Source organism: Stegodyphus dumicola, chromosome 4 (assembly GCF_044657685.1).
Source record: "Stegodyphus dumicola isolate Sdum_Otavi_A_Nest chromosome 4, ASM4465768v1".
Classification (NCBI taxonomy): Eukaryota; Metazoa; Arthropoda; class Arachnida; order Araneae; family Eresidae; genus Stegodyphus; species Stegodyphus dumicola.
In genome coordinates this window covers 170,380,998-170,408,875 of record NC_140771.1, presented here as the reverse complement: position 1 = coordinate 170,408,875, position 27,878 = coordinate 170,380,998, and the positions used below count along the sequence as shown (strand labels likewise).

The 27,878-nt window shown below is 35.8% G+C and overlaps 2 protein-coding genes across 15 annotated transcripts in view; one reads left to right on the top strand and one right to left on the bottom strand.

Annotated features, from left to right (window-relative positions):
* LOC118188251 (tyrosine-protein phosphatase Lar-like) overlaps positions 1 to 27,878 on the top strand; it is a 1,537,039-nt gene that overhangs the window by 923,436 nt on the left and 585,725 nt on the right. For all 9 annotated transcript variants that reach the window (XM_085815767.1, XM_085815772.1, XM_085815774.1 and 6 more), the window contains one exon: positions 5,849 to 5,914. The gene's annotated coding sequence lies outside the window, so the exon portion shown is untranslated. The remainder of the gene's footprint in view (positions 1 to 5,848; positions 5,915 to 27,878) is intronic.
* LOC118189724 (uncharacterized) overlaps positions 1 to 27,878 on the bottom strand; it is a 451,032-nt gene that overhangs the window by 374,211 nt on the left and 48,943 nt on the right. The window lies entirely within an intron of this gene.

The following is a 27,878-nucleotide window of genomic DNA, read 5'->3' as shown; positions in this document are numbered from 1 at the left end:
ATGAGGCTATCGTACGGAAAACCATTGCTGACATGCTTTGACTTTGTTTATATGAAGACTATGAGGTGCATCATGAAGAAATGATTGCTAGAATGCTAAAAAAGTTGATGAATCCATCAAACTGTACATAAGGCTGATGAATCCATTCTCAACTTCTCGGATATTTTGGAATTCATCAGGTTCCAGAACACTTATGAAACTGATAAATCCTTCCTCGAGGACATATCGTGACTATTGGGGATCAGAGATTAGAAGAATAATATTTAACGCAAAACTTTGGAAGCTAAACTTATATGTCTTCAGATTTTTCTTGGAGGGTCTATTAGCATGTTCTTTAATTTGTTATTGATTTACTGATGATGTAATGGAAGTGGATGAGAATTTCACACTGTTCCACTAGTACTTTGCCATCTAGAAAACATTTTTATAAGTGAAACCCAATCTAACTCGGTAGATACAGGTTCAGGCAGGGCCAGCACCTATGCTTCCATCTAAACATGGTATTACCGGTTCTTGCTAACTACTAAGCTTCCACTCCGGATGGAATTCTGATTCTTTCCCTGCCCCAACCTCTCGAAAGAATATCGGCATAACGTGCATTTTAAGTGCTCCGTTGCTGCATAGATACTGTTCGCTTCGTAACATCAATGCTTTCCCCGGTATCTGAGCCCCGAGAGTTAGACTCACTCCGAGTGGATAACGCCGCGGAACAATGCTAGTTCTATCCGAGTTCAAATATCGGCCAACAGATAAGTTAGATGGATATTTTCATTCTTTTTCTCAATGTATAATGTAAATACAGGAGATAGCCCGTCACGAAAGTATCGTTTCCCTCAGGCAAGTAACTTTAACGCGCTTTAAAAAAGAAGAGCATGGTCTGTACAGTATTTCTTTAGCATGCATAATAAGAGGTGATAGCCATCAAAAAAGCAACAGTTTCCCATATTGAATCAAATTCTAGAAACGTTCAATTAAATAAACAAACGAGTAAAGAATCCATTAACTGAAGGTACTGCATAAAAAGTATACTAGGTATAACATAACATGAAATGCATTAAAAATTCATACAGTATAAATGGGAAGAATTTCAATTAAAGTGAGATTAAGAAGTCTGAAGATTACTGATATTGCAATTTTTTCTGAAACACACGTGCATACTAAAAGAACATAATAATTAACAACACGGTAATAAGATTAAAACAAAGCAAACAATAATTAACAATAATATTTTTTTAAATTTAAACAAAATTATTATTTTAAATGAACGCATAATCTTGTTTTTCGTTTTCATGCAATAACACTAAACAAAGGAAATATTTTTCATATGCTTAAAATAAACACAACATCTTTTATTCAATTAAAATTCAACTGCGTCATTTATTATTATTTTACTGATGCAAAATAATAAGAAAAGGTTTATCATTGGATTTTGTAAAAATATATAAAAAAAATACTATGTTACAGTTTTCTCTTACTGACGGTATGCGGCCTCCGAAGCAATTCTATGCGGCCCGCGAATACATTTCAATTATGTATTTGTTGCGAAGATTTCAAGATTTTAGTTATTTAAATTCCTAGTTTACATTAATTTCATTACTGTTAAAATCAAACATAAACAACACACCAGGGTATCTATAAATGGAGCTAATTAATTTGCAGTAATGTAAGTCTTATTCAAAGATTTGAAGGTACAGACTTTATTAACTTTTATTCGTACTTGTCAAAACATAAATAAACTCAGTTACGAAATTTTACACTAAAAATAATCGCTTTGTTTGGGAATTTGTTTGCATTGTTTGCATTTGAAATAGCTTCTTCTCACAGTTGAAAATTAATAAGAAAAGAACCCGATCGACCGATGAGCATCTGCAACCCATGATGTTCTGAGCATACGGGCGACCTAGCAGTAAAGTCGCTGAGCACTGGTCGGTGGGTCCGGGGTCTGAATCCTGCCGAACGGGTTGGTTGCATCAGCGTTTTCGTGGTTTACCCATGTGTAACGTGTATACGAGCCACTTTCGCTAGAAAGTCCTCCAAGAAGGCATCCCTTCCCTCAGGTAGATAGCCCTCGATTGCTTTGCCATAATCAAGTAAACCAAGCCGAGGTAATTTTAAGTAATTTCTCTCCAAGGCTCCAAACATTTTCGAAATCAAAACGCCATCAAGCGTCAAGCAATAGTAAGATATAAAGAAGTTTATCATTATTTATGTACTGACATATGCATTTTTGTTTATGCATCGAAGGACAATTTTTTAACAAATAAGAGAAACAGACTAAGTTGCCATTATTTATTCTCAAGTTTTGTACCACGTGGAAAATTTTCTCCGAAAACTTAGAAAGTTTTGTAATTTGTCTATAATTTAAATGAAAGAAAGTTATGTAATGATTACTCAAACTTGTAAGAATTGTTTTAGAATAAATGTCAGTCTGAAATTTATTATTTAACTTTGTACATGAATTACGGTGTGTAACCAACAAAATTCTCTTGCGGGTACGAAGCTTTAGGTTACAGATAGAAAATAAATATACATTTGCATTCCACCCCTCTTTGCAATATTATTTATTAGTCCAAAGGGATTTCAGTCCCGAAGGACTATTGCTTTCGTTTTGGCATTTTGCGTCGGACTCATAAACGTCGGTTCACTTTTCAAACTGTTGCCACAAAATGTTAGAGTCCTGCATTATATTTGAAGAAATTAAATAATGAAAAATCTGCATAAATGATTGTCTATTTCTCACATTGTGATAAAACAATGGTACACAGAGCCATCGAATTTTGAATGACGAAATCCTACTGCGAATATGGGCATCTGAAATCCCAAATTTGGAATTTGTTTTATTATAGATTTTATATTTTGTAAAACTTTAACGAATTTTTGATTTACAAACTCAATGCTTTAAAAGCGAGAAATGGCAACGTTATATAGAAAAAAAATACTTTTATCTCCAGCTCGCGAGACTGTGTATATCGGAAATTCTAAAGATATGCTTAATTTAACATTATTTTGCGATATTGCTCTTGAACTGAATTTTATGGTTTAAGTGCAAAGAACATGATATTTAATAAATAAAGGTAACACTCAAAACGTTAAAAAAACGCCCCTTTGGACGTAATTTAAAATCTGAAAAATTTCAGATTTTTTTAAAATTTTTTTTATTGTTTATGTTTTAATAGCTATTTTAAAATATTTTTTATTTTGTTCATGAAAAGACTTCGGAAAAAAAAAATTGTTTCGGCATTTTTTTTCAGATCGTGCATTTAGCTCGTATGAGTTTGAGGCTGCATTTGTATCGCAAATATGTACTATATTGCAGTTTTATAGCATTCAATTAGGGAGGAGGTTAATTATTTTTACGTAATTTAGAAAAAATAGCAAGTGGAAAAAGAACAAGTAATAGGAATTTTACTGTATTTAGTAATTTTTATTTTATATCATCTACTCTTGAAATATGATTGATTTATATCCGCCCTTCTTCTTGAGAAGCTTGCATTCAACAACTGCGCTCTTTGTGCATAAAATCTATACAATCCATAAAACGGCAGAAGGGAATCTTTTTAACCGTATAATATTGTGCATTATTTGGTAATAAAAGAAAGAAAAGAAAAATATATAAAAAGTGACAGAACTTCTGAAGCGCGGGAAATGGCAGTGGAGGTGGAGCCGAACGTGTATGTATATACCAAGCAGCGTGACAAACATCCTTGAATGTTGTGAGTCACTTACGCTCGCCGACGGTAATCAGCTGGGCAGGTGGTATCGATTGTACAAAACCGACTGAGCTGTTGAGAGCTGCGCCATCTATTTTAGAAAGCAGTAACTTTTACTCAAAAGTTTAGTATATTAGGAAATATCATTTGAAGTGTACCTGAAGGGCTTGATTTCTAGAACTTAATAAACAGGGACCTCATAGGAAGGCAGGTAGGAATTTTAAGTAAAGGTATGGCAAAGTAAAATGTATGAAATAGTAATAATAATAATTAAAATTTAAATTTTAAATGTATATCAGAGGAATTTATAAAATTTAACCACTTATTAATCTAATTAAAATTATAATATTTAATTTTTGTAAATTCTATTAAATTGATATCTTGTTTAAGAAAAGAGAAAATTTTACATTTTGTTTAAAAAGAGAATATTGTACATTTTGTGCGAAAAGAGAAAATTGTGCATTATAATATTTGTACTATTATAAGAGAACTGTACATTTTGTTTGCACTTTCCCATGTAGGAATCGTAATTCAAAAATAAGAAAAGAATAAAATAAATAAAATAATGACAATAACTTCCATCAACATTTTTAATTTAAATCAATGAGAAAAGTAATATGAAATTTAATACTTAAACATAATTTATAGAATATGGTAAATATAATTAATCTCGTTGAATTTTGTTTAGTTTCTTTATAATATTTTTTATAATATAACGCAAATAATATTTTCTTTATAATGTAAAACATTTCATTTTGACTATTTTTTGGATAAGTATTTTTTGCTCTTTTTGTTATATTTCTTCTGATATGTGTCAAATACCGAGTACGTGAACATTAAATTATGAAACTAAGTTTTTTAATGCGAAATCGATATTTTTTTTAAAGTTTTGTTTGTTAATGACTTTATGAAACTAGTAGTTACATTTCAAGATTTGTATTGAATTTTTAACTTTATTTTTGGATCTGGACAAAGTATTTTTATCAGTGATTATTATTTTAATTATCATAAATTTTATTTTTACTTACATAAATTTTTAGAAGAATATAGTAAGACTGAAATAGACAGCAGATCATGGAGAATTAAAGGCAAAATTTTAAATCATATCCTGTCTTGCTGCCACATTTTTATTTAACAAAAAAAAAAACATTTGACTAGTAGCATAATATAATCTTAGAATCTCTTTCAAGAAGTTGAAAATTTACTCAATTTATACGAAGAAAATGTTTGGTTGTTTTTTCTGTGTTTAATAGTATTACTCCGTAAAATGCATAACAATTTATTTTTATTTTCTTTCTTCACAAGTCATTTTTTGTTTGTTTCTTTTTGATTTAGGAAATATTTTTGTGTAATTTTAGGAAATATTTTTGTGTGTGTATCCGATTAATTTAGTTTTAAGAATTTGATTTCACACATTGAAAGACTGTTATTTGATTTAAAGTAGAATTTCCTCTCGGAAGGTTCTTCCTTTGAAACTTTTGAATTAAATTAAATTTTTCGTCACCTCTCTTCTAAATAAGAAGCAGTTCTTCGAAAATTCATTATTTATGATTACATATAGCGAGTTTATTAAGGAAAAGGGGAAGGTACTGTTAAGAAACAATGTACTCAAACGTAACTAAAATTATTTTGAAAAATAATGTATCGGCTTTAGGTATTTCACCGTAAACTAATATCTTAAAAAGCACACAAAATATTTTTAGAGATTACAGTTATTTCATAATTATTTATAAAGATAATAATTTAAAATGCTTCTGCGGCCTCTAATAATTTTTATATAACGAACCCTGGTTTAAAAATCTCAGATGATAAAATTAAGTTTTAGATGATAAAATTAAGTCTTATGGGTGGTGGAATTTTTCTGAATATAAATATTAATCTTCAAGTGATTTTCCTTATGTTATTATATTTGAAGAATTATTTTTGTATTATATCAGCATTTTAGCACTTTTGTCTGTAGTGTCCTGCCTAACATTTTACATATCAGTAAACGCTTTTTATATTTCGAAGTCTGTGAACTTTCTGCACATGAAACTCTGATATAAAAATGAAAATGTTTTATTTATATGTGGTATATTTTTATATTTCATATTGTATATATATTTTGTATGACTGAAATATTTTCTTTTTTCCTTTAGCGTTAGATTGAGCGATCTGTGTTCATATCACCAACCATGACATCAAGTTGAACTTAATCATCAGAAGTAAGCGTTTTTATTTATTTATTTGTTTTAGAAATATGACACATAACAACTGATTTATGCCATTGTATCCACGTTTCTTTCTCTTTTAATATTCTTAATGTTCTTTTTACTTCCTTGTACGAAGTAAAAAGGAAGTATTGTAATCGCGAAAAGCTTCATCAAGCATATTTCAACGAAAATATCCACTTTGACCGCTTTCGAATGCAATTTAACGATATTTTTGCGTGATATCTGTACGTAAGGACAGAATAAAAGACTCTTTTCCTCCAAAAAAACTAACAAACTGCTTTAAAATGAATTCTGAAGAGAATTTTTTGTGGCGTCTGTACGAACGTATGTACGTACGTGCGTATGTACGTATCTCGCATAACTCAAAAACGAGTAGCCTCAGAACGTTGAAATTTTGTATACAAGACTACTATAACATGTAGATGTGCATCTCGTATTTTGGTTTCAATTGGCCGTGCCAAACGTATATAAATATATTTATAAATATATCCACTCTGTTACCCGGCTCAGTGATCTTTACTCTTATATGTTTGCAAATTGTACATTTTTTGCTTTAAAAATGATTGAATTATGTTGTTTTTATCTTCCGGTTGAGGCTTTTATGCCTTTATTAAATCTGTATGCAATATTTTTAGAATTATCAACAATTTTAAAATTGTTTAAGTGCCGCTAAGCCTAATTTGATGGCGGCCATTGATCTTGTTTACATTTGAAAGAGCTGAGTAGCGGGTTTGTTGCCAATCTAGAAAAACTTAGCTTTGCAACAACAAAGATAACGCCTTCATTTATTATTTAAATCATGCTTAATCCTTTCGGGAATTTTTTCGAGGAAATAAGCGTTTAAGATTTACTTCGTAATTTTTAATACAGATATTTTGAGTTTTTATGTATTTTTGCCTTCTCGCGAAGTGAAAACTGAATTAATTGAATGAGAAATCGTCATTCGTTTATGAAAAACTGTTTATTTTTTGTTTTGTTTTCTTAATTTCTTTTATACATAGTTCTTGCTTTATTATAGTATTTGAATAGAACATGTGGCAATGATTAGATAATTCTTTAAATGATATAAATTTTGTGCATTCTGAGTTATAATATGAACGAAATATAATACTGTTAAGTAAACCTAACGCCAGAGTGTCGCTATGGTAAACAAAGTGAATTTTAAAGAATGCATATATTCTATTGTGGTTTATGCGCTGTCGGCGAAGTAGGTTAAATTCAGTCTAATAAGTTTAAATAAAATGCAAGAAAAAATGCGTATAATTTAATATTCCGTACAAGGAAGTCATGTGGTGTACGCATCAGATTTTTCTTTAATATTAACATAACTGTTCCAGAATTCGTTTCAAAACAGAAGATAAATTCACGAAAATTCCCTTTCCTTATTATATAGGAGTATTTACTCCCGGCTGTCCCTCAAAAATATCCCAAGAAAAACACAGCGATCGAAAATGTCCCCGCGAGAATAACACAAGGCCAAAAACTTCGAGCAACAAAAGAAAGGAAAAGGAAAACATCGCAACTCTAAAAATCGTCATCGAAAATAAAGCGGTTAAAAAACGTCGCAGTTTTTAAAAACAGCGTCGTCGAAAACATCGTGGTAAAAATAAAGCACAAATAAATTGCCGCAATCGTGGATACACGTTTTTCAGGTTTTAAAAGTTGTAAATGCATAACGATTTATGAGCGCAAGAAGGAATGAGAAATATTTTTACTTTTATATATTATACCATGTATATAAAATCTTTTTAAATTAGCTAATAGAATTTTTCTGAAAAAGTAAAAAGAAAATTTAAGCATTCAAAAACTGGTAATGAATAGAAAATTCCATCACAGGCACTTTACCGACAACCACTTAGCCGACGAGACAGCCGTCAGCTGAAAAAGTTGAAATTGATTTCAAAATCTGCGCCATCTTTTGTGTTTAATTCTTTAACATTAAAGTCATTTTCTACATTAAAGAGTTAAAGTAAAAATTATGGTACTTATTTCATACACCTTTTGTTTGGGTACTCTGGAAACAGCCTTTTTTCAGATAAATATGGACAATTTTTACTAAAACATCGTCGCATTTTTTTTTTTTTTCTATATATACGTGTTGTCAATTAAACATGCTATCAGTTAAAATGTCTTGTCGGCTAAATATTCTGTTAGATAAATGTCCCTGTCGGTTAAATGACCTGTCGACTATATGGCTGTGCCAGTTAAGTGTCCTGTCGGCTAAATTTTCATGTCGGCTAAATGTCTGTGTAGGTTAAATGTCCTGTCGGCTAAATGTCCGTGTCTGTGAAATGTCCTGTCGGCTAAGTATCCTATTGGTTAAATGTCCGTGTTGGCTAAATGTCCTCTCCGGCTAACTGCTGTCAACTAAATGGTTGTCGGCAAAGTATCACGGATCCTAGAAAGTTAATGTTACGTATATCAATCAATAAAAATTTTAACTTATATAGCTAACTAATAACTGTTATTAATTAACTAAAACTTTACTGGTAATTTTGTAAAGTTTACTGGTAATTTTTTATGAAAAATATAGTCTAAAAAAGATTAGAAAAAGAAAGATGAGTAACTGCTTGAAATTATCTCTGTTTAAATTCTTTAATTAATTATCATTAATCGAGAATCACGGGTCCGTCATTTTTTGTGTATATAAAATGCTTCTACAAAATCATCTTTAGCTTAAAGTTTAATTTTGCCTAACCTTACCTTTCATCATAACATTTCCTCTTCCTTAGAAATTTGCTTTGTATGATATGTAATATCCAAGTTTCCTTGGAAATTCCTCTGTGTAGGTATGGTATCTCTTCCCTTAGGCTGATTGCCCTGTTATTTGCTGTTTGTTCAATACTGCTCATACACGTTCAGATAAAATGTAATATCTTCAGTGTATCTGCCCTTTAAAATTATTAATATTGTTTTGAATCATAAAATTAAAATGAAAAAGAAAAAGGAAAACCTCAAGAGGAAATAAAAAAATAACGTCAAATGAAAATATGATGATGCGTTAGGTAAACTTTCAGTTATTAAGGGTAACAGATGATTTCCACGATCTATTCGATTGTATGACAGTTAAAAAGTGGGACAGGAAATAGAAATAATCTGTACAATTCCTTAACAGAAAATATATCTTCATTTTCAAGCTCTTTAATCTGGGAAATAATTCTGTTTGGTTATGTAAATTAAATCAGTATTCAAAATAAGAAAATACGAAAATATTTTAATTAACGGATGAATAAGCATCATTAGAAATGCAGAAAATTGTATTGTAAATGACATTAAAAACAATATTTGCAACAGAAAATTTGAACAATGTTCAGTGAAATATAAAAATAATGTTCAGTGAAATATAAAAATATAGGAAGCTTAGTGTTTTTTTTGGGGGGTGGGAGTGAGATGGGGAGCACAGTTTAGGCAAATCACTGCTATGTACTGTTTTTTCTTTCTTTCTTTCTTTTTTTTTTCTTTTTTTTTTTTTTTTATTTCTTCGACACTTTTTTTTTTTTTTACACGAAAACGGCTTGTAATTTTAACGTTATCCTTGTTTCAGAATAAACAAACATAACGGTTTTTTTATTATTTAATTTTACTATTTATCTGAAAGAAGGTAGCCTAGAAGGGCTATTAATTTCGTTTTGGCATTTTGCGTTGGTTCACTATAAATGACGCTTCACTTCTCAAATTGTTGCCACCAAATATTAGAATTATATTTAAAGAAATTAAATAATGAATAATCTGTATGAATGTATGTACGTTTCTCGCGCTGCGAAAAAACAACGGTACCTATAGAGACATCAAATTTTCAATAAGTTGTCCTGCACTAGAATATGGAAGCCCGAACTGGAATTTGGAATTTGTTTTATTATCTATTTCATATTTTGTAAAACTTTAACGTATTTTTGATTAATAAACTCGACGATTTTAAATCGAGCAATGGCAACACTGTACGAAGGGGAAAAAAAAAAAAAAATGTCTCCAGCGCGCGTGATTGTGTATCGGAAATTCTAAAGCTATGCTGTGTAAAATATTTTCTGATAATGCTGTTGAACTGCGTTTTATGATTTAGGTGCAAAGAACATGATATTTAATAAATAAAGGTAACACACAAAACGTTAAAAAAACGCCCCTTCGGGCGTAATATAGAATCTGAAAGCGTTCAGATTTTTTTAATAATTATTGTGCTGTTTAATTCTTTTCATTTAAAATTTAAATATTTTAAACCAAAAAGAGTATTGTAAAGAAACCTAAAAAAAACATCAAAAACATAAAGAGGATTGTAAACCTAAACATATCGGAAATTCTAAAGATATGCTCATTTTAAAATTATTTTGGGATATTGCTGTTGAATTGAATTTTATGGTTTAAGTGCGAAGAACATGATATTTAATAAATAAAGGTATCACAAAAAGCGCCCCTTTGGGCGTAATATAAAATCTGTAAACGTTCAGAATTTTTTTTTTTTTTAATTTTTATTTTAAAGATCGGGTCCCATTAATTTGACGCAGGTTAATTGAGAGTTGAATGCATGTACTTTTGCTGGAATTGCATGTACTTTGCCAAACTTGTTTATTGAGATGACATTGTTTTGGCATCGATGCAGACCAAAACATTTGGCGACTTGTAACTCCATTACAGTCCCCAGGTACTCGATTTCGTCTTGATCCATTCGGTGCAAATAAATGTTTGAAATTCGTATCTTGATCTGAAATGTTCCACAGCTGCGAGAGAAAAATGAAAAGTAAACACAGGCGCTCCAGGCCAGAACCGCCCAATCCATCTGCATCAAAATCAGGCGAATATTGATTCACGAGAATCGTCTGCGAGAGTCAATACTCCTCTCATACCTCCTCGACCGTCCTCTTCTATCAGCATTTCGGCGCTCTCTCTAACCATTAGGGGCTACAGATATAAAGAGGGGAAGATATAGCCCCTGGATATCCGTCGAAGAGAAGTTGCATTTCTTCTCTTTGGATGAAGGAGGGAATTAAGGGGGTGGCAGTCACTGATAGAAGAATCCCGCGAGGGATGCAGATGTAACAAAAAGCTGGTACACTAGGAATGATACCGATTTGATTCGAATGTAGAAAAAAGAATTAAGAATATTGTGTGTACGAACGAATGTATATCATTATGATACTACCACATTAGGGCGTTATTGTTAAGCTCTAAATTTAAGCGGATTTGAATGAAACGTTTCAAGTTTTATTTTGAAAAGATTCCAATCACTGTAAGATATTCTAACTAGATAAAACGGGGCACATTCAATGAAATTCTTCAGATAACATTAAAATATACCAGATTCTGTTACTTATTCCAAAAATATTAAAAACAAAAATTTGTTTTATACTTTACCCAACTATTTCTTAATTGAATTATGTTTTAATTTATACTATAATGCAAAAAATGTATGCATATTATTTAAATGGTGTAATCACTATTTCACATAAAAATTAAAATTTCATTCTAACTTTTTATTTCTGTAGATATCGTAAATGAAAAGAGACGTTTACCATTTAGTGACTATTTCACTTTTTTTGTTTTTCTATTTATAGCCCAAATCCACATACCCAATGTGTAGTTTTCTGTTTTGGTATTGTAACAAGTCTCATGAACTAGATGCGGATTCTACTCTTTGGACCTATTTCATTGTGTCTTGTGTACTTAACATTTTGACTGCCGTGTCACCCGTATTCGGGTGACGGCGAATATTCTGATTAAGCCATGTCATCCGTATTCGGGTGACAATTTTTTTGAGTACTTACGAGGTAAAGTATTGGACAAAATGATTGTTGAAAGAAAGAAACGAAAATGATTGTTGCCGACAGCTACATTCATTCCGTTCGCTAAACTGAATTGTGCTTTCTTCGGTATCAACTTTTCTTTCTTCCTAAACAACTAATTCTTATAAAATATGATAAGTAGTAACTACACCAAATTTTTTATTACTGCATTCATTAGTATTCGAATCAGAATCTGAAGATGTAACTTCGTTTATAATTATCTTTCTGAAAAATCTCGACTGTTCCTTATCGCTGCTATTCAAATTTTTGTAAGCCTCGCAATAAGTTTTTTTTCTTCAGTGCTATTTTTCTTTTAGACACGATAAGAAGTCTTTAAGAAAAGTTGGGGCAACAATTTTAAAACAACAACAACAAAAAAAAAAAAAAAAAAAAAAAAAAAATCAACCTTTTGTCACTACAGAAAAAATATTTGGAAAAGAAGAAATAATTTCCTAATCTCACACACTTTCTTAGAGAAGGTTCATTGAAGAAGTCACGCACTTTTCTTTCTTGTTCTTGAGGAAAGATTTTAAATTGAATGTATATTTTAAAATGTTTTATTCTAGACGTTCTAAACTCCTACGATCGGAAATAATAGTCGCATGATGTAACACGGCTCATGGTCTAATATACAGTGGCGTAGCTAGGGTGAGGCAAGAGGGGACATCTGTCCCCGGGCGCAGCATCCAAATTGATGTTACGAAATTTTTTAATGAAATGTTTTCCATTCTTGGCACACAGAAAGCGGCGCAAATTCTTCAGTCGTCCGCGGTCGCCGGAAACTCTAGCTACGCCTCTGCTAATATACAGGGTGATTATAATTAAAGTTTAAGTTTAAAAACGCTATAAAAAAAGAACCACTGATGAAAATGATGTGAAATTTGAAAGGAGTATTATTGAAGAAAGCGGAAAGCGTATGGCAGAAGAAAAAATTTAGTTTCAAAAGTTAGCAACAGATGGCGCTGAAAGCGGCAGAATCACGACGAGAAACGAGAAATTATTCGTAAAACAACGGCTAAGGTGGAAGTTACACATTAAAACACATTGATAAATTAAAATTGTTGAATACTTTTATTTGCACGACTGTACATATCACATCGAAAGGGACAAATCGGTTTCAAGAGTTTTGCGGCGACATACCGCATAAGAACCATTCATCAAAGAAGTTCGGAACTGTCGCGAGACTGGCGCAAAACATGTTCAGTATGGTGTCCACCGTTGTGTGCAACAAGTTGAAAGCGAAAAACAGCATGTTCCACAACGGATCGCAGTGTCTCCGGGGTGATGTTCAGAATGTGTTGCGAAATGCGTGCCTTTAATTCCGCTGAATTTGCAATTGGAGCACGGAACATAACATCCTTCAGATATCCCCACAGCCAGAAATCACACGGAGTAAGATCAGGCGATCGGGACGGCCAGGCTGTAGGGAAATGACGGCTGATAATTCGAGCATTTCCGAAATGGCGCTTCAGCAGCTGCTTCACGGGATGTGCAATGTGCGGAGGAGCGCCATCTTGCATAAAAATGATTTCATCCACACATCCACGCTGTTGCAGAGCTGGAATCACGTGGTTGCGCAAAAGAGACGCATACCTCTGACCAGTGACGGTTGCGGTAACAGGACCGGAAGCACCCGTCTGCTCGAAAAAATATGGTTGTAGGATGAATGATGTCGTAAAACCACACCATACTGTGACCTTTTCAGGATGAAGTGGTACGGTGCGTTGCCAGTGGATTTTCTGTTGGTTGGTTGGTTGGTAACGGAGGACGGGGACGCCTGATGTCTAACAGAGGTAAACAGGCATGTGTCCCGCGCCCTCCACTAACCAGGAACAACTCCCTGGGGCCTCAAGAGGCCGCCTCGGGAGCTTTTTAGGATGTTAACAAGATCATTTACATGGCCATACAAGGGCAGATTGCATTCGTTTTACCGTTTTGACATTTGTTGTTGCAATTTGCTATGGTAATTTTGCACATTCACAATAAAATTCTAATAAAATACAAATTAAATATACAGATACAAAAATACAGTTACAAAATAATAGGATCAAAATACACGCTCATAGGGAAAAAAAAATAAAAAATAAAAAATAAATAAATAAATAAATAAATAAAAATAAAAATAAAAAAAATAGTATTATGCATATACAGAAGAGGAAATGTTAAATACATTTGATTGTGCATTATTTGAAAGGTGTCTGTAATAGGGACTTATGTAAATTTTAGGAGTAGTCTTATGTGTCTGAGAATGTGGAACTGCATGCTGACTTAGTTAGTGTATCATGTCTTGAGAGTTTTGGTTAATGAGGAGAGCACAAATCTTGGCCCATTCTCTTGAGCTTGTTAACAACTTTGCAAATTGTATTTACTGCCGGTTTGTGCTTTATAAGGAAGCGGTGATAAGCTTCACTATTGTTGATAGGAAGAGGGAGGTGATTTCCTGCTGTCAGATGGCATTCAAAAACATAGTGGTCTGGGGAGCCTTCCGCTCCGCAGGCGCATATGTCCGTGGTTGTTATGCCATGTCTATTGAAGTAGGTCGGGAATGGGCCGTGTCCCGTAATATAAGCCGTAAGAGGAGCTATTGCAATGTTGCGTTCAGTGCTGACTTTCGGGAGATAGCTGTATGTACGTCTTCCAGTTGTGCAGTGCGTCCAGTCTTCTTGCCAAAGATTTAGGCCTTGACCCCGTAATAGCCCTTTGAGGTAGGAAGGAGGGGCTGGGATTGTGATTTTTTCAGCTTCTGGATCAGTGGCTGCTTGCTTGGCCAGGCTATCAGCTGCTTCATTCCCCTCATTTTCTGCATGTGCCTTGATCCATGTTAAGGAGAGATGTTTCTGCGGGTTGCGCTGTAAAAGTTGTTGTAATTTGATGATCAAGGGCGAGGTGTGGTTGTGATTATCTAGTGCTAGAAGCGTTGACATACTGTCAGTGAAAATTTTCGCCCGTTCTATATTATTATTGAAAATGTAATCTACCGCGGTTATAATTGCTTGCACCTCCGCCTGGAACACACTGTTGTTTAAGTCAAGGCGTCCTTTCCATACATGGATGATTCTTCCTTTGTCATAGTGTGCAAAGGCGCTGCCTACTCCATCTTCCTGCTTAGAGCCGTCGGTGTATATTTGCGTATCCCTTGAAACTCGCGTCATTGACAGTGGCTGTATCCGTGAGATGTTAATTCTTATTCCTGTGCCTTTACGTGCAGGATGAGTGTGAAGAGTGTTACCTGGGCTTTGAAATTGCAGAGGGCTGTATGTTATGTTGCCAAATGTTGCATCTTTGCGGAGGTATATGAGGGTGGTGTACACTGCCTCTTGTTCTGCCCGTATGTGGAGTGGAATGAGCCCTGCAAGGACTGTCGCTGAGCTGGTGGCTGTGGTGCGGTACGCTTTACAGAGATTCAGGGCGAATGGTCGTTGAAGAGATGTTTGATCTTTCGTCCTCCCATCGGTTGGGCCCATACGGCAGCAGCATACAAGACTATTTTTTCAGCTACCACATGGTAGAGGATCTTCTGAATATGATGATTCTGACCCCAGTTTTTACCTTGGAAGGCGCGGGCCTTTCTGGCAATAGCTGATGTTTTGTTTTTTAGTTCTTGGATGTGAGGGATCCAGGTTAGTTTTTTATCCCATATTACACCTAGGTATTTTAGCGTTTGGACAATCTTTATGTTGGCTTTTTGTAGTTTGATGGAGGGGCGGCGCGTTGGATTCGTGCCTGCTTTGGGTATTATTATTGCTGATGACTTTGCGGTAGAGATTGTAAGCTTTAAGTTGCTGCAGATATTGGCGAGGAGGGAGCAGACTTCGGTGCCGTTTTTCTCGAGCTCCGCACGAGTGCGACCTTTGACAAGAAGAGCTGCGTCGTCTGCGTAGGCAATGACACTTGTATGTCGTGGTCAGTTTGCATCCAGTACAGAGTTGAATGTTAAATTCCAGAGAATCGGTCCAGCACAAGAGCCTTGGGGACATCCTCTTTCTTGCACTTTGAAGGTAGTGTCGTTGTTGATGGCTATGAGAAGACTACGATTCTCTAGATAACTACTAAAAACGCTGAAGAGGTTGGATGGACACTGTGCGTCTCGGAGGGCCTGTCTTATCGCTGGCCACCAGAGTGTGTCAAACGCACTCTGGAGGTCAATGGATATGAAAGCTGTATGGAAACCTGTGGTGCTATTGCGTTGAATTGTTTCACGAATTTTGCAGAGAGCATGCGTAGTGGACAGACCAGTGCGAAAGCCATACTGCCTGGGGCTGAGATGATTGTTGCTATGGAGATGATATTTTAGTCTGTTAATTTCTCGTAAATTTTGCCCAGGGTTGGCAAAAGGCATATCGGGCGAAAAGAACGCGGGTTTTGCGGGCTTTTATTCTTTTTCAGGAATAGGACAACTTGTCCTTTCTTGAATGCCTGCGGGAATATTTGGTTGTCAAACAGTTGGTTAAAGAATTTGTAGAAGAAGGAGGGACGTGCTTTGTATGCAACTTTGATGATGCTATAGTCCAAGCCGTCTGGATCGGGGGCCTTTTTCAGGGGTAGGTGTTGGAAAATTTGCTTGACTTCCTTGTCACTAAATGGTATATCATGTGGAGTCGGTGGGATGGTGGTATTCATGCGAACAATTTTCTGTGCTGGCGTATCTTCCTCCGCGTTGTCTGTGGGGAAGACTTCGTTGAGGATTGTGGTGGCTGTATTTTGTACTGGATTGTCGTTGCTTGTATTTGGTGGCTGCATGAAGATTTGAGCTGGCTGATATATTTTACTTGAGGCTAGCTTGTGGAGGATTCCATACGGATTGCTGTTTTCGGTGCAAAATTTCCTCCAACTGGTAATTTTGGCCGCTAGTATGTTGTTTTTGTAAAGAGCTCGCTCCTTGCGGAATGTCGCCAATAGTTGGATTTTTCTGTCTTCATTGGTGGTGGAACGTATGCGGCGTCTGATAGCTCTGCATTTTTGCCGTTGTTGTCTGAGCTCTTTCGTACACCACTTAACTCCTTGTATTTTCTTCGCTGCGCGTGTGGGGAGTAGTTCACTACAGGCTGCTTTAAGGTTTCCAAGTAGTCGGTCTGTGAAAATCTCCATGCCTTCTGGGCTGTTGTGAAGCGCAAGGTTGTTTTCCTCATTACTTAAGATGCGTGTGAAGGAGCGACTGAGGGGGCGGATCTTGTTGCCTGGAAGCCTGTACCTACGTAGGACTGTGATTTTCGTGTCACAGTTTATGAGAAAGTGAAGGTATTTGTGATCGGAGCAGCTCTCATCATCGACCACAGTCCAGTCTTGCACTAGGTTTGCGATACTGCTTGAACAGAGGGTGAGATCTGGCCAGCCCACATGATAGGTATTATCAAATGTAGGTGGGGAATCGGATGTATTTAATAGGCGAATGTTATTGGCTGCCAGAAAGTCCTCAAGCTCCTGTCCCTTCGTCGTAGTATCTGCATATCCCCATATGGTGTTATGCGCATTAAAATCACCACTAAGAAGCAGAGGGGTTGAAGGGCATCGTTGTATGGTGTCAAGAATGTATGAGGTGGTGCCAGTGATACTGTCCGTTGGGGAAGAGTAAATTGATGCTATTATGTACTGTGCGTTATTGAATGCTAGTAAGATGGCAACGAAGTCTCGTTCTTGCTTGATGACTATTGGAGACCAGGATGGGTTGGTGCATGCTATTGCGGCTCTGGGGGATTTTTCGTTAGTTTCTGATTTACGCTGATAGACTTTCCACGATATGGGAAGGCTTGCTACTTGACCCTCTCTACAATAAGGTTCCTGTATCAGGAGTAGATCTGCATCGTAGGATGTTGCATGAGTGACTGCTTGAGATGTCGCTGCCTGCGCTCTTTGTAGATTAATCTGGACGCATTTTATGGGGCTAAATGTTACTTGGTTGTTGTGGTCTCTAGGCATAGATTGATGGATGTCTGCAGTGCTATTACTCATAGGTTGTGCTGCGTTTGATTCTTTCAACGTACCTGCTGTAGGTGGGACAGGAGATGTCATAGGCGGGGTGGGCGCAGGATATTTTGTTATTACTTCTGTAGTTATAGTCTGCACAGTTGATGCAGGTGGCCATCCCGGATTTGCAGTTCTTGACGTTGTGGCTTCCGGAGCAGTACGCACAGTAGACTTTGTTCTTGCAGTCTTGCTGCGTGTGCCCGAATTCCTGGCACTGGAAGCATCGTCTGGTGTTGAAGAATTCAGCAATTCGGTGCACTCTCCAGCCAAGATACAATCTGGGATATTGCATGATGCGGTGGAAGGCTGATGGCTGACATTCCAGCACCCATTTGACGCCATTTGCTTTATCTTTTAGCCGGTATAAGACTTTTGTAGTGCTGCTGGTAAGGTTGTGTTCAGAGCCTAGTGCCCGTTCAATGTCCTCCTTGGTGACGTCTAGTTTTACGTCGTGGATTGCGACTCTAGGTAGTCTGACTGCTGGCAGTTTTGTTTTGGCAAATTGTTTGCCTTGCGTGCTTTCTAGTGTCTTTGTGAGGTGGGTGAGATCCTCTTTGGTGGCGCAGTCAACAGCAATCCCCTCCTTCTGGATATTTCTAACTGAGTGTATTTTTACACCTAGTGATGGGAGAGGGAATTTGGCGTTCAGGTGTTCCTTTAGTACTTTCCTTGTGGCGTTCGAGTCTTCTTTTGGGTAAATAAGAAGTGTGTGTTTCGTAGAATGTGATGCCACTTGCGCGTAGGAACGCTCGATAACCGGAGCTGCTGCTGGGTGTATTGTTGGTTGAGGTGGAGAGTAGGAAAGTCCTGAATCAGTATTAACACCTGTGTTGGTTTTAGCTGGAGGTGGCAGCAGGTCCTCTGGTGGCTAGAGTCCAGAAGGCCTCTAAAATGGCCAATAGTTTCTTTCTTTGCTCTGTCGGTAACAGGTCCTTGTTATTTTTTGTACTGGTGCCAATGTCTTTGGCTTTCTCGTAGAGTGTATTAATCTTTTGTTCGTAATTAAGACTTTCAGTTAATACGATTGTTGCTGCGTCGAATTTGCAAAGGCGCACTGACGCTTCTGCATCAGGCATAGTGCTGGTTTGTGCTGGAAGGAATATGGGTGATGATGAAGTTGAGTATAGCAATCAAGGGGTATTTTGGTGTATTTACCAGTGTAGAAATGCCGCTAGATAAGTTGCATGAAAGTTGTATAAGTATACATAAGCACTGGTCATACACTGCTCGATCAGGATAGTGGGAATACTCTGCTCAATCTGGGAAAGTGACAAGTAATGCAAGTAATACTCTGCTCAATCAAATATGACAGAAAACACACTGCTCATTTAAAACAGTAGCAGTAGAGCTGTACACTTCTTAATTAGTAAAGATCAATTAAAAGTCTATGGGCCGTATAATAAAGGTATAGAACATAATATCACACAGAATACAAGCACTGAAACTATTCTCTGTATAAAAATTAATTCAATCAAATTATTATTATTAGCTAGAAGTAAATAACACAAAATATCAGCATAAATACTTAATTAGCTAAATTATTGTAAGCCAGAATTATATAATTATACAACACATTAGGGGGAAAACTTGATTAATTAAATTTTTGTAAGCTAGAAATACATTACACAAGATACTAGCACTTACTGATATATAAACACTCACAGATATAAGTATGGTAAAATGTATAAAACAGGAAAATATACAAGATACGATCACTGAATCAAATATGACTGAATTAAATATGACAAATACTCTGCTCAAACAAATATGACAGGTAACACACTGCTCAATTAATAAAGTAGCAGTAGCGCTGTACACTGCTTAATTAGTAAAGATCAATGAATAAGTCTATGGGCCGCATAATAAAGGTATAGAACATGATATCACACAGAATATAAGCGCTGAAACTATTCTCTGTATAAAAACTAAATCAATTAAATTATTATTATTAGCTAGAAGTATATAACACAAAATATCAGCATAAATACTTAATTAGTTAAATTATTGTAAGCCATAGTTATATAACGCACATCAAGGGAAAAAAAAAAAAAAAAAAAAAAAAAAAAAAAACTAGCACTTACTGATATATAAACACTCACAAATATGAGTATAGTTAAATGTATAAAACAGGAAAATATACAAGATATGATCACTGAAACGAATCCTTGCAAAACTGCTAATATTTAGGAGGGTGGTATACAGGATTAAGGAATGAATACGCAGCTAATTTACCAGCTCCTTATTGAACGCACAAAATCATAAGTTTTAAACAGCTATTATTACCCTGATGCTATTTAGGTGACTGCTATTGTGTAAATGTAATGCAATCTTAATTATTGCTCGTAGGATTATCGGATATTTTGTTTACCGGATAATTAAAACAATCCTACCTTGATTGCAGGGCTTCTTCTGCGCTTCCTTTGTTCTCTATGAAGTAAACACAATAATATTTATTAAGCACTAATAGTGCTGAGTACTACACACACACGCTGTAGAACACTGTATTCGCACAACACTATCATTGTATCACTAATTAGCTCACACTACTACGTTAATTGTTGGTTTCAGCTGAGAAAACCGAAGTTTCTGATTCGTACTGCTACGTCACACTGCTATGTGAATTGCTCTTTTCAGCTGGGAAATCCTTGGTCGTTTATCTTCTATGTATTTCATCTGTTGAATTAGGTAATCCAAAAGCGAAGGCACAACACAATTAGAACAGATCACTATAACGCACTAATGAGCACTACACTGTAAGAACTGATGTCAACACACTCACCATGATACACACTACGCTGTGAGAACTGATGTAACACACTAAGATGAATAATTAAGCTTTTTTTTTAAAAAAAAAAAAAAAAAAAAAAGTCGTAATTTGCGAACCACTAGTCAGAATATTATCAGATAAAGAAACTTGGATCCGTCTCGATGAGCAGAGATCAAAGATGCTAGCCCTCTCTTGGTACACTAATTAGTTCTACTATAAACACTGTGTATGAAAACGCCCACTTCTCTATTTTTGAAGCATTCTTTGCGGTCACTCCGTAGCGAATTCCGTTGGGGAGGGGGAGACGAGTGCAACGGCCTTTTGCTCAAGGTCAGAGTTCACAATCGCATTCCACACCGTGTGTAAAATCGCAAATTTAATAATATTAAATTCCCTAATTAATAGAACGACTTGAGCTTGGTCTTAAAATGCTCCTGGAAAGCTTACACATCCGATGGTAAAAGTTACTTGAAGATCCAATGAGCGGCGGCTCATATAGAACGGTGGAAAGTTGTAGCTTGCGTAATTACAATACTTTTGCCATTTCAGAGTTTTGAACAATCTGAAAATTCATAAATCATTTTCTATCAATCTCTCTATCACAAATCTGGTATCTTTGTAATCCTTAGATCTTCCTCTTAACGATAATGCGAAATTTGTATGCTTTAGCACAATAATTCCGCAAGATGAGCAGGCAAGAAGCGGAGCGATAAAAAACGCGTGCGTCTCCTCAGAAGGTTGAGGGGTCTCTAGTGGATTTTCTGTTGCCCATATTCGACAATGCTGGGTATTCATGTATCCTGTCAGATGGAAATGGGCTTCATCTTCATCTGTCCACAAAATTTTCCACGGCCATTCATTATCCACTTCCATGCGAGCCAGGAATTCTAACGCAAACGTCTCCCTAGCTGTCAGGTCAGACGGAAGCAACTCCTGCACATGGCCAATTTTGTACGGATAGCATTGCAGGATGTTTCGTACAATTTTCAGCACCGTGCTCGTAGGCCTGTCCAATGCTCGAGCAATTCCTCGTGCACTGCACGGTTGCACACCACCGCCGACCCCTCCTGTAATGCTGTGGCCACTTCTTCAACTACCGTCGAGTGCACTCGTTTTCTCCCTCTAACAGATTGCACATCAAACGAACCTGTCGTTTCGAATTTTTGCATCATTTTCTTTAGACCTACGACACTCATTAGACCAACGCCTTCTTTTATACCCTTCAGTGTCCTGAATTTTTGCAGAGCTACTCTTGCGCAATCATCATTCTTGTAATACAACTTTACTAGCAGAGCGCGGTCCTGCAGTGAAACACCCATGGTGAACGTCTGAGACGCGAAATGAGGAACAGCCTGGTACCTGGCAGCTTTATAACACTGAAATTTAACTAACATTTTAATTTACGTCTTCTTCCGCTTGCAGCGCCATCTGTTGCTAACTTTTTAAACTAAATTTTTTCTTCTGCCATACGCTTTCCGCCTTCTTCAATAATATTCCTTTCAAATTTGACGTCATTTTCATGAGCAGTTCTTTTTTTTATAGCGTTTTGAAACTTAAATTATAATCACCCTGTATATACGAGGGCAATCCCCCCAAAAACGGTCTCCTATTTTTGGGGGACGTAGAGAAAGTTTTAATACGGTTGTTGGCAACACTGTCGTGAGTGGTGCCTTCTCCGCTACCACATAAGCACGCACGCGCTTCGCTCGGATGCTCAGTCTTGGCTTGGCAGCCATTCGAAATGGAGCTCCCGATAAACGTTACCGCCAAATGCGAAGTGCGCGCAGTTATTCGATTTTTGAACGCAAAAGGCGTTAAACCGGTTGAAATTCACCGCCTATTGACGGAAGTGTATGGACAGTCGTGCATGGATGTCAAAAACGTTCGCAAGTGGTGTAGAGAGTTTACAGCCGGTCGTACTGAAATTCATGACGAAGAAAGAAGCAGGAGGCCGTCAATTGCCGACGAGACAATCGCGAAAGTTGAGGAACTCATGCGTAAAGATCGGAGGATCACTCTGGATACTCCTGAAGCTCCTCAACACTTCCTGAAGGGCATGGCGGCAAGCTGGTATGACATGGGCATTGTAAAACTGCCACAGCGTCTACAAAAATGCATCGACCGAAATGGCGATTATGTTGAAAAATAAAGCATTCTTCAATCTTTAAAGTGATGTAGCAATTATAGAAAATAAACGGTTCTTTGTATATCTAAAAATATAGACCTTTTTTTTGGGATTGCCCTCGTATATGCATGTGTGTGTGTGTGTGTGTGTGTGTGTAAGTACATAACCCATATAACGCGCAAACACATACATATTGCTAGACCTTTAAAATTGCAGTACCAAAAACGGGAAAATAATACAACTAAGTTTATTTTACAGATTTTTTTTTAATCCAAAGATAAAAGCATAAAATTGTTAAATATTCAAGTACAACGGACTAATGTGGTAAGACCTCAACCATATGTGGTCAAAAAGAGTGGCGTTTCCCGTCAGCAATAAATAAAAGCATAAAATTGTTAAATAATTTAACAATTATTTAACAAAAATTGTTAAATAATTTAACAAAGCATAAAATTGTTAAATTATTTCTTGCTTGGCGGCAAGGCATAGAGTCGAAGACACTTTGGACGGCATTTTGAGATACTGGAATTCAAGCAGCTGTAATTCGTTGCACAAATTCATGTGCAGCTTTTTCCATTGCAGTACAAAAATTCATAGCAATGTATCCTTTGGTGGTCTGATTGCTCAGACAGTGTGGGTGACACCATACCCTATGCGTGTTCATTCGGGGAACAAATACATAATCCCGTCGACTAAAACAGAATAGTAAACTGCTGTATGTTGAGGAAGTGTTGGATGAAGAGCGTTAATGTTTAGTCGTACATTACTCTGTTAAAAAGTGACTTTAGAATCCTTGTGAAGCAATGACACTACCACTCGCCTTTAAACGTCTTTAGGATTCGCAAGTAAAATGCTAGCGACACTATTATTCTATCGCAGCCAATATCATAATTTCCGATACTGGGTCGGTCTGTTGATACATATGAGAAGACTCCAACGGTTTCGCCATACGCGCAACGCGCACACGTTTTTCATGATGCACCAGGCAGAAGCGTATTTTGTGTGACGCCATCCATGCTTCCATGTATGCACCATTGTTGACGCCTGTGCCCTGAAAGGTAACCAAAGCAATGGATATTACGCATTAGTCATGTCGTACCATACACCGTATTTCTTGTCGTAAAATACATGATATAACTGTACAGCCCCTACGGGTCTTTCGCGCAAAATGTCTGTACTCTTGGACCCTTATGTGCCAAGGCCATTGGAAGCCGACGTTGCCGCTCTTTGCCACCTTCCAGGACACAGTGGTTCATTTTTCAGGGGAAGGCGCTTGGATTTTGATCAGTGCGAACAGCAGTTTCGTGGTATGATAATCCCAAGTCATGGTACGGTGTTATTCTCCCGCGATCAAATTGCATCATATGCTGCTGTCTGTTCAGTCTTCTTACTTATACTATATATTTCTAATCAGATAAAAACAAGCAGATAACCCGATTTTCATTGGAAAATTCTCTTCTCTATTCTTCTCTTTCACGCCTATAATAAGCTGCGTTATAGATATTCTTTATTTGCATATGCAATGAATTGCTGTTCTTTTCAATCTTTTCTTTCTTCTGTAGCCATGCTTTATCTATTACGCGAATTTCATATTGATCTGTTGCTTCCTTCAAAATGTTACGATTTTTAACAGTAAACACTGTATGAATATACAGAATGCTCCGAACTCCACGAATAGACTTCGAGGTAGGATAGAGAACATCGATTTTCAGAGGTTACAGAGCCATATTTTTGAGAGAAAAAGCATGACCGAACACGCCATCTGTATAAATGTTGTTTTCGGTCTTTCTAAAGGAAGAGATACAAAGACATCGCAAGAACTCTAATACAGATTGTACTGCAAAGCGCTTTATTAGGCGAAATTTCACAGTGCAGACAGTTGCAGACACAGAGTATGCTTTTACTAGAGGTTTTCAAAGTTCTAGCCATTTACACTGGCATCGAGACCGCGTGGATTACTGAACAGTTTCAAAGATAACTGGAGTTTCTCCAATATTAGAGCGGAGATGGCGTTTCCTGCCCCGAGGCTCATATCAGAAGCAACTGACGTTTCGTGCACAATAGTCCTGAAGATGAAAAAAAAATTCAACGCTAGAAAAATTATGTGACAGTGGAGGTAATTCAGTATTCATAACAAGAACGCTGGCGTATGGCGCCACTTTTCCGGTCCAATCTTCCTATGTGAGTATGTTTCATATCGACTTTCTCAACTTCCACTCAAAGTATGTATGTGAGTTTTGACATACTCCACATTTTACTTGCATTTTTTCGTTGACCACAATACTTTTTCCTGGCTTACAGGTTCGATTTTCGTTTCTAACCATCTCTATTTTTTATATCTCTGTGATCCCAAACCTGTCAAATAATGGGGAATAAACTGTATTTCAACGAAGATTAATCATTTACTGAAACGCATTTGCAACTATGTAGAAAAAAAAATCATGTATCCTTTTATTTATTATTTTGAGTTAAAGTTTGACAAAAAAAAATTGTGCTTTAATTGCATAATTAGATACATTTCATTTGATATTGTATAGAGCTATACCTTTCGTAGCAAAACCTTTTTGTGCTTATGAACATTAGAAGAATTTTAAATATAAATTATCTCTCTCAATATCTCAATCTCATATATCAATATCGGTTTTCATTTAAACACCTCAGAATAAACATTTTCTGTAATAAATTGTGTGAAATAATAAACAATCCTTCTCTATATAGAGGGAGATAGAAGGACAAGGAGATTTATTTTTAACCTTGAATTCATAATTGACCTTGAATTCATAATTACTCTTTGGAAGGTCAGCGTCTTTCCGGGAAGAAAGTAGACGAAATGTTTCATTCATTTAAAGACAGTACAATGAAATAAATTAAATATTAACCTTCCAACTGCAAAACTCTAAAGCCACACAGTAGAGTTTTTTTCGCGGAGAAATCTCCAAAGGCAACTTTTTTGTGCCAGCAACATATAGTTTCCTTAAGAAAGAAAGATGTAGTTCTTATTTGGAAAGTGTTGCTTATATTTCAACCAATCAGTTATCAGAATGTCGGGATCTTCCGCCGAATTCGTTCTTAGTAACAATTACACAGATATAATACAGCACCTGTTTATGTACACTTGTATATTGTAGTTAAATAGCAGTGTGAAAATTATTATTCCAAAGGGGCTTTGTGTCTTCAGGACTATTGTTTTCGTTTTTTGCGATTTTGCGTCGAAACTTTAAACGTCTGTATCTTTTTTCAAATAATCGTTGCCGCCAAATACTATCGAACTGTATTATATTTGAAGAAATTAAATAATGAAGAATCTGCATAAATGTATGTCTGTTTCTCGCATTGTGATAAAACAACGGTACCTAGAGCCATCCAATTTTGAATAACGTAATCCGACTGCGAATATGGGCATCTGAAAGCCCAAATTTGAAATTTGGAATTTGTTTTATTATCGATTTCATATTTTGTAAATCTTCAACGATTTTTGATTAATAAACTTAAAATTAAAAGATTTAAAAGCGAGCAATGGCTACACTCTACGGAAGGGAAACCTTTTTATCTCCAACTCGTGGAACTGTGTATCCGGAAATTCTAAAGATATGTTTATTTTAAAATTATTTTGTGACATTGCTGTTGAACTGAATTTTATGGTTAAGTGCAAAGAAGGCGATATTAATAAAGGTAACACACAAAACGTTAAAAAAAAGGTCCCTTTGGACGTAATTTAAAATCTGAAACCTTTCAGATTTATGTTTTTTTATTATTTTTTATTTATTACGTGCTCCGCCATTAGGCACTGCATGGAAAGAAAGAGATGCCCCGTGGAGGACTTTTTAAGGGAAACTTAGATCATATCCACGTTATGTGGAGATAACCATGAAAATGCCTACGCAGCCGGCCCGTTCGTCGGGATTGGAACCCCATACTAAACTACCAGTATTCAGTGGCTTTTACCGTTCGGTGAGCCTACAGGCGGTGATAAAATTATTTGTTGTCTACATATTCTGTACCATATAATAAGCATTTTCTATTATTTTAAAATGTATAAACTGGCAAAATTAGTTACGAAAAGATTTATTACATTTAAGTTTCGAAATGGAACTCTCCTTACTGATATGTGTTTGCAGAAAGGATCCATTCTTCTGACAGAGTTTAGGGTGTCATAAGTGGTTACTGTGCTATTAAGCTCAGCTTCCAATGGAGCAATTTAATTGTATTGCTCGACTGAAATTTTTGGTCTCAGCTTCTAGTGGAAAAAATATTTTGTCACGTTCTTTAATGAATTTCGAAATGGAGAGGACATTTAATTTCACAGAATACATCATAATAGGCAATTTTAGAACAGGACTTTTGGACTGACAGAAATGCTGCATTCCAAAAAGGTACTAGGACGGAATTCACATTATGGTTTAAGTTTTATTATTGTCATAAACACAATATTTAAAGCATCATCATAATGAAATAACGATGATTTTTAAAAATTTTTTTATTATAATTATTTCTAGTTACCCTTTGCAATGGAAAAACTTTGTGTAATGAGGAGAAAAATGTATAACAATCCAAATTTCATATAACAAAAAAGAACATAAAAGTAAGGCATCAGATTTCTTTAAATTTCTCTCTTGAAGCTGAGCTTCATTTAAATCTAACTTCTTAGCCAAGCCAAAACATTTCGTAGAAACCACCTGGGCCGTCGTGGTCGAATTGGTAAATTCTGTTCGAAATTGCGCCAATTCGTCGCATAAGACCATTAAACTGAAAAGTTCGAAATCTTGGGCCATGGGCCTTTATACCTTGATATGTGTTGTTATCTAACAACAAAGTTCTGCTTTTGGCACAGTTGCGATTTTTATGCTATATGTGAGTATTTTCTACCATCAAAATATCCATGCATTGCTTGGGATTCGAACCTTGACTTATTGATGTGCTACATCGAAAACCCATAGTTCGAATCCCGAGCTGAATAACTAACAGAATGCTGTTCAGATTTTATCGTTTCGCTTTTCTGAGTGTCTGAAATATCGTGGAAATCGTGACATTGAAATGATGGGATTTAAATTTGAAAATTTAGTTTGCAAATGTCGAATTTAGTAAAGAGAATGATTGAGAAAATTATACTTTCGTTGTAATCATGACAGAATTATTATTCTACATCATCATGTACTTACACTGTAATCATCATTTCATTATACTTTGTTTGTAATGGCTGAGAACGTTTCTTGTTATACATTTCGCTTTTGTCACAGAGACCCATTTGCGACTTCTAGGCAATTCAGCCTTTATAGCGACACATATAACTTGTAAATAGTGTTACATCAAAATATTTGCCTGTAA